The sequence below is a fragment of the Rousettus aegyptiacus genome, unplaced genomic scaffold (genome assembly GCF_014176215.1).
Source record: "Rousettus aegyptiacus isolate mRouAeg1 unplaced genomic scaffold, mRouAeg1.p scaffold_m13_p_14, whole genome shotgun sequence".
NCBI lineage: Eukaryota > Metazoa > Chordata > Mammalia > Chiroptera > Pteropodidae > Rousettus > Rousettus aegyptiacus.
The window spans coordinates 48,952,781-48,960,385 of NW_023416289.1; the positions used below are offsets into that span (position 1 = coordinate 48,952,781).

General features: G+C 52.6%; 1 pseudogene; it reads left to right on the forward strand.

Annotated features, from left to right (window-relative positions):
• Positions 1–1,421: 1,421 nt before the first annotated feature.
• On the forward strand, positions 1,422–1,539 carry LOC118611885 (annotated as a pseudogene).
• The last annotated feature ends 6,066 nt before the right edge of the window (positions 1,540–7,605 follow it).

The window sequence follows — 7,605 nt, forward strand, 5'->3', positions numbered from 1 at the left end:
ACAGGCTCTGCAGCTGTCACCACTTTTAGGCGGAGGCTGATGTCAGGTTCTGCAGTAGGACATCTAGGGGGCCTCTGGCCCTCTGCTTCCACGCAGGAGGAGCCTGAGTACAGGGAGGGGGCTCTAGAGGTGGGGGGCCCAGGGCTGCCTCAGCCAGTGTCTCTGACTGAGGGTGACACACAGTAATGCCTCCTGTAATGTCGCTGGATAGGCGTCCAGAGGTAGGAGAGCTTTGGGGTTGACAGGGCTCAGTGATGTGGTAGTGTCATTGAGGTTCCTGTCATCTCTCTACCTCAGCCTCCTCTGGGCACTGCTGGCCTCTGTGATGGCAGGAAGGTGGCGGTAGTTTCAGGCACCACACTCATGCCCACTAGTGCTTGGTGGCAGGGAGAAGCTGTTCCTTTTGGTCTCTTCTTCTGGGGAGCAAGGAGCCCTTTCTTAGAGGTCCCTGAGCATATCGCCTCTCACACCTTGTTGGCCAGAGTTGGGCTATGTGCTAATTCCTGCACTAGTCACTGGCCAGAGATGGGGCGCATGGTGGGGACTTAGACCACTGAAGGCCAAGGTCTGGGGCAGGGTTGGGGTGACCATGCCTTGCAGCTGGTGGTGTGGGAGGGGCCACGGGTCAGGTGTGTGCAGGGCCTAGCAGTGCCCTGTGCAGGTCGCTGGGGTAGGGCATCCTTGGGAGGAGGAGCAGGGTGGAGTCTCAGGGCACAGTGGGAAGGCTGGGGAGGGAGAGGGGAAGAGGGTAGATACCGGGAGGCTAGCAGGCCAGCGTGGAGAGGTGGCTGGCACACCAGGTTGGTTCCAAGGGGTGCGTGAGCTGAGGCTCTCTGGCTGGCCTCCAGTGTCATGCTGGGCACTGGCAGAGTGAGGTGCCAGCGCCAGGCTCCATGGCTTGGCAGTCCGGGCCTCTGGGGGGCAGGCGTGGTGAGGACTGGTCAGTAGGAGGGAGACCGTGGGAGAGCGGGCTCAGTGCGGCCCATTTCAGACACTTGCCCACACACCGCCAGCACCGCTCACTGTGAGTCTGAGAGCTTAGATTCTGTCTCTGATGTTGTCACCAACCCAGTGACATTGGACATGTCACGTTTACTTTTGTAAGCGTCCACATCGTGTGAAGTGGCAGGAGAGGACGCTGGGTGTGCAGCCCTCACCCCTTGGTCGTCAATGATTCACAGTGGCTCAGACCTCACAACGTGTGTGCCACCTTTACACCCTGGATGCCACACATTCCCATCAGGCTATTCCTGCCCAGAATAGCGGAAACAAAGCACTCCACGCAGGAACGTGGCTTCCTGCCCGGCAGCCGCTCCAGACAGTTCATCGCCACGCAGATGGGAGCTGACTTCTGCCATAGTGACTGCAGCTGGCTGTGCCATTGCTGGCTTTGGAAGCTTCTTAAAAATGGGCAGACCATGGTCAGTAGCCACGCCACCCTGAACATGCCCGATCTCGTCTGAGCTCGGAAGCCAGGCAGGGTCGGGCCTGGTTAGTCCTTGGATGGGAGACCACCTGGGAATGTGGGTGCTGTAGGTGTAAAAAATAGACAATAAGGGCAGACCACATTGCATGGAGTGACTTTCCGTCACCGAGAGCTGCAGCTTCATTCCTCTCAGGGTTCTTAAGAAATTGTACCTTTTTCCCCCTTAGAAGATTTTCATGGTTAAAGTTTTTACAAGAACCATTTAAAAACGGTTGCTAATAGTTTCTTCATGCTCGTTCGTGTAAGGGCAAATAGAAATTGAAGGTAAGAGGCCGAGTTCTGTGGACAATAAGAGTGGACCCCATTTCCCTTCCTTAGAGCATTTGCTTAGAATTTGTGGCTTGTGAGTTGTCCCCTGTCTCTTTGTGATGTATGCAGATCTTTTTCACAGCTCGGCAGGCCTCTGCAGGTTTTCAGACCTGGACACCTTCTCTTCCATGGCAGTCCCTGAGGGAGCTGCTGCCCCGGCCTCAGTTTCTGCGGGAGAGCTGAGCTTCCTCCTTGTGAAATGACTTTCTGTCGTTAAGACTCGAGAAGTTTATTTTTTCTTTGAATAAAGTCAGCTAGCTGACAGGAGTGGTCACCCAGCTACCGCATGAACTTGGGAAGACCTGTGTGGGGCAGGTCTGCTGCCTGAGGATTTGCTCTGCTGTGTCTGAGGCTGTGTCTGTATGATGGGCTGTGTCTGCTGGGCTGTGGACATGCGCGAGGCCCCACCCCGCCACTGCGGCCTCGTGCAGTCATGACGTTGTATCCTTTCTCTTCTCCCATTGTGGGAAGGTTTTCTGGTTTGGGAGACTTGCTTTTAACTAGGTTTCCCCAACGGTCACCAGAACGAAACATTTGAAACACCAATTGCAGAGGACGTCAGCAGGAGGCTCTGACGGGAACTGGGAGGAGGGGCGGATTCTGCTCTGCCTTTGTTCATGCACCGTTCATGCACTAGGCAGGCTGGCGAGCCTTGTGCTCAGCCAGCCGGGGCGTGGTCCCCTGACCGTGGCCATGGGAGGTGCCGGGGTTCCCGTCTGCCCAATGGTGGAGGCCCTTTCCATTAGCCTTTCAGAAAATCGAAGTCTTAGCTGGTAATTCAGACTCTACCTCAGCCTGTGATGCTGATGCTGCAGGTCATCACACAGGGCTGTCAGCGCAGGGCCAGCAGTCGCTGCTGTGGTGTGGATGGCTGTCCTGGGGTCACGCAGTGCCTGCATGTGTCTCTGCATGTTGTGGCCATAGCTCTGTGCCCCTTGAAGAGTTTCTCTCAGGAAATTCGTGGTCGGTTTAGCCATTCTCACCACGGCTGACGCCTGAGCATCTTCAGGGCGCGTCCAGATGGTGGTTTGTGCTGCTGCTCGTCTGTCGCACACGGAGCTGGCTGTGCAGGTCAGGGCACGGGGTCACTTTTGTTCTATACAAGCTGGTGACCGTAATTATTCGGGACTTTCATGCCCTCATCTCTTCCTTTGGAAAATGGTGACAACACACAGGGTTGCCTGCCATTGCCTGCGTGTGGCCAGAAGATGTGAACTCGGCGTGACTGTCTCCTTGTCACTCAGACCTGACCTTGTGGAGAGGCGTCCCTGCCTGTGCTGGATGGAGCCCCAGCCACTGCTGTTTAGTCACCTTATTTTAGCTTTATTACCGGCTGGCGTCATCCCCTCCCCGCCTTCCTCCCTGTCCCGTGACAGAATTCAGGGTCCATGAGAGCAGCCGGCTCACCTGCCTGTGACTACAGAGCCCTGCATGAAGCAGCGCCTGGCTCACAGTCGGCCCTCACCAATAGGGGCTGGCACGCTCGCTTGCTGGCATTTAGTGCCATCTTCCCACAGCTTTGAAAGAGACCTTTGGAATTCCAAGCCTGGCTTCCTGCCTGGCCTCCCAGCCCCTCACTTTTCACATCGAACTGCTGGTCCACTCTGACTGATCAGCACTGAACATGGTCTGGTAGCCGCATGCTTCAGGTTTCCCAGACTCCCACTTCCCAGATGTCTCCTGGCAGGAGCATCTTTTTTCAGTCTTTGGGTAACATGATAATCTGTGATGTTAGAGGGATTTCCCATGAGGGCCGAGACCCCCAGATGGAACCAGAAACTGCAGTCACCAAGGCCTTCACCCGAAGGGGCTGTGGACCCAAGCCGTCCGGGAGAGCAACATTCGGCAGAAGGCAGAGCAGAGGCTGCCAGGTTCCAGAGGCAGAGTTCCTCATCCATTCTGCTGTGATTTAAATTTGCCTCACTGTGAGCATGAGGGTCGAATTGGATGTAAGAAGCAACTTCAGCTCTGGGCACAGGCCCCAAGCTGCACAGGCCTGTCTGCAGCCTGGAGGGGTGGGGCTGGCACGTTCCGAACACAGGAGACCACATTCTAAACTCTTCCCCATGCAGGAGAAGTCAGCTGTCACACACTTGTGTGAGGAAGCTGAAAACCTCAAAAAGCTAGAGTACTCTGCGGGAGTTTCGAACACTCACACTTCCTAAGCGCTTTCTTCTGAGAAACAACTTGTATCCTCTTTCAGAACAGTACAGCAGGAGCACACTCGATACATACTAACACCCTTGGTTGTGGTGATTATGATGAAGCTGTTCTCATGCTACATGATGCCCCCTGCTGGGTCATGGAGCCACAGGAGCCACTGTCGGCTGTAGCTGGGAGTTCATTATTTTTAACAATCTCAGAAGGCCCGAGGAGGAATGAAACAAATGCCAGTGGGTGGTCCTGGCCTGCTTATGTCTTGCAGAAGAGTGGACATGGAAAGAGGAGGAGGAAGAAAAGGATAAAGAGAAGAAAGTAAAGAGAAGAAAGTAATGCAGAGAGGGAGAATAGTTTACTTTGTCTTTTCATATAACTCATTATAATGTCAAAGCTACTCTAAGTAGAGGCTTTGGTTTTTGATGGAGCCAGAGGACCTATGTGAAGAGATGGTCATGTTAGAGTGCCGGCTCCTGGTAGAAGCTGTCTTGGAACTTGGGGTGCAAAGAGGTTCGTGGGGAACAGAGTGGGGAGGGGGCCGTGGCAGGGGCTCAGCTTCAGCGGGCGAGCATCTTAAAAGGAATTGGTCCTCCACTTCCAGCTCCCAGACCACATAAACACTCTGGGAGTCTGCCTTTCAGGGGGGAAAAGTGTGCAAGAGAGCTCTCCTTAAAGAAATTGAGTGGCCCTGAGCCAGGAACATCTCATCTGGCATGTAGAAGTCCCCCTTGTAGATCACCAGCTGGTCCCCTGGTTGTCACCCTCAGCTAACAAGGCCACTGGAATGCAGAGTTCTCAGCTTTCTTACTGCTTCAGTTTTGCATATGAAGGGAGATCAAGGGTCATTGAATGTTTGAAGAAATTCTCCATCAAGAAAGAGACAAAATAAACAGAAAAAATAATCCTGAAAAAACAGATTAATTTTGGGGGAGCAAAGGGAAACTTTCAAAAAGCCACACCTCAAATTAACATCCACGGAGACTGTAGAGGATATATTCATTAATCAAGAACAGGGTGTCATGAAAAAGTAACGATGAGGGGAAAAATAAAGCATTAAAAAGGAAGTGCTCAAAAGGCCGCAAGATAAATTTTAGTAAGTTCTTTGGGAAGTCGAAAAAGAAGACAAATGGAAAAGATGAGAGAGTCAATTGCAGAAGGTCAATATCGGAATAACTGGAATTTCAGAAACAAGGGAAACAGGGAAGGAAATGATTTAACTTCCCCCCACCCCCAGGATTATTTCAATAAACTCATTACATGTTAACATAAATGACATAGTAGTGTAAAATCACATTTTTGGAAATCTTTTTAATGTCTGGCTTAGGAGAAAGCTGGAGGCTCATATCTGCATCTATGTTCAGTCTGTTGTGATTTCTTGTTTGGGCGGAGGGAAGAAGTTGTAACCTAGAATTCTATACCCAGCCACACTGGAACAGGAGGGTGGGAATGAGGCATTTTCAGATGTGCAGGGACGCTGCAGTGTCTGTCGCCCTATGCAGAGGGCATGCTGAGAATGTGCTACAGCAAAGCATGGGAGTGAATCAAGGGAGATGAAGGCCGGGGTGTCAGGGGACTGAGGAAATTGTCTAGAAAATCGGCTAAGGGAGAGGCAGGCGGGCGTCATGTGGAGTGTGCTGCGAAAGCGGTCCTTGGGGAAAAAGGGCCTTGACGGAATAGATGGCATTATGCGGTACGTGATCAAAGGAGATATCTATACTAGAAAACAGACCATGATTCTAAGCTTCAGGAGAAGCAGGTAGCTGTGAAAGAGCACGTATTCCTCTTCTGCTCCTTGGCTCCGCAGTGAAGGGTTATTCCGGAATCACAAGCACGCGAGCAGTGCTTACTGAACTTCAGCATTTAGCTGCATCCTGCAGACCAAGCAAAGACAGCGCAGTGTTTGTTACCAAGCATGATGCTCTCCGTGTTCAAACACCAGGACAGGAGTACAGCTGGCAGAAGTAGAAATAAGGGCGGAGCAGAGCTGAGGGGGGCAGCATCCCCGGGCGGCGCACTCTGAGGGGGGCATGTAGTCAGTGGAGCAGGAAACAGTATCAGGGTGTTGCTCACGTTTGCGGAATAACCTAGAAGAGCTCTAACCAGTGCTGTGGCCAGATCAGGACGTGGAGAAGAGCAGAGGGAAGGGAGGGGTTTAGGTAGCCACTTCTTCACCGGGCGTAGTAAAGACAGCCACGCAGGAAACGGATGAAACAAACAGTGCTGGAAGCCTCGTATTTTGTGATTATGGAGGACAAGGCCAGATCAGCTAAAAATGTGGAGGTGGAAAGCGGAGACTGCTGCTTTCACTGACTGTTTTAAAATTACAGACATACAAGAGAAATAGAGTTGCGTGGTCCAGGCACATGAGATTGTCTGAGTTCCTCATCTTGCGTTTGGGATACTGGGGCAGGGGAGGTAGGCATCAGAATCTGGTCTGTTCTCTCTCAGCCTGCCCATCAGTTTGGATTAGAAAGCTCCAGGACAGCCTCAGGGATGCAGATGAAGACCCACTCTTTCAGAGAACACTGTTTTTTCTTACTGAGCTCATTTCTGTGGTAGGTGAGGACTGGCCTCCGTTACCGACTGGAATCTAATATCTCTTCAGTGGGTGGTGCTGGTAGTCAGGTGGAGGAGGATGGACGGTGGCGTTCCCTCCTCCAGCCTCCGTGGTGACCCGGCTCCTAGGAAACCATCTGTCGTCTGCCACCATCTCGGTGAATGCATTAGAAGATCAGTCTAGATGCTAAAGCCAGATCAGTTCACCAAATACTGGAGTCAAAACCGAGGTTTAACTGTATCTCCTGACACTCGAGAGGGGAAAAGGCACAAGGAAAGGGGCCTTGACTCAGCATCGAGGCAGACGAGGCAGGCGATGGCCCCGCTGAGCATAGCAGCCTGTCATGCCAGCAGGTGGCCACAGGCCCGGACGCCGAGAGGAGCCTTGCTCTCTTTCTGGAGAAGCCTCACAACCATCTTGTAGTGCTCAGAGAACCCTTCCGAAGCAAGATTGTTAGCTGTGGGGTTCCTTCCACAGCAGTTTGTGTAAAGCTCACTTAATAAGATTCGGGGGAAGAAGCTAAAGAGAGATTTCTCGATCCCAGTTGCACTTATCTGTAAGATAATTCCTGGGCTTCTGGGAGGTGACCCTATAGCTTCTGGAGATGTGGGGTTTTGGCAGTTACCCATTTCACATTTCCAGACATGAATTTCCTGGGTGAAAAGCATGGCAGGACCTTCGTAGCCACACTGCTGCTTTTAGAGAGTGTCCAGTATCACAAGTGCCATCTTCTCACTGGAGGAGAACCTTCACATCTTCTCCAGCTTGCTTGGGGTCCAGGACACGTGACCTCGTCTCTGCTGATCAGATTCGTCCACCTGAGGCTTCAGTGTGGAAGACCAGGGTGAAGAAGAGGCTCTGGGTGGCATCCGGGGAGGAGCAGCCACACCTCAGGGCAGTGAGCAGGGTTCAGCAAAGAGACAGTTCAGTGGTGTGGCTCGGCTGTTGACCCAGGAAGCTCACAGTCAGGGCTCGGCCTTCCCAGTAGCCCAGGGGATGGTGCACTGGCCTTTCATGGGCCCCTTTGTGCTTAATCCACTGGGAGCCCTGATCAATACACTTCCCTGGGCTAATCAGAGGACCAGATGAGTCCCAT